Source organism: Ictalurus punctatus, chromosome 5 (assembly GCF_001660625.3).
Source record: "Ictalurus punctatus breed USDA103 chromosome 5, Coco_2.0, whole genome shotgun sequence".
NCBI classification, from domain to species: domain Eukaryota; kingdom Metazoa; phylum Chordata; class Actinopteri; order Siluriformes; family Ictaluridae; genus Ictalurus; species Ictalurus punctatus.
This window is the reverse complement of record NC_030420.2, coordinates 17,679,708-17,679,922: the sequence shown is the minus strand read 5'-3', so window position 1 is coordinate 17,679,922 and position 215 is coordinate 17,679,708.

Below are 215 nucleotides of genomic sequence, written 5' to 3'. Positions count from 1 at the left end.
GTGCCCTGTTTGCACGTATATTGGCTATGGTGCATGAGGGTCACCTGCGTCATTGTGAAGCTCAAGCAGCATTGCTCAAAACCTAGTCTTGTGGTCAGGGATAGACAGGAACACTGAGGCCATGGTTAAGGGCTGCTCCACCTGCCTGGTGATTGGCAGGACAGGCCACCAACAACCGTTGACCTTGCTGTCTCAGCCCTGGGATCATCTGCAAC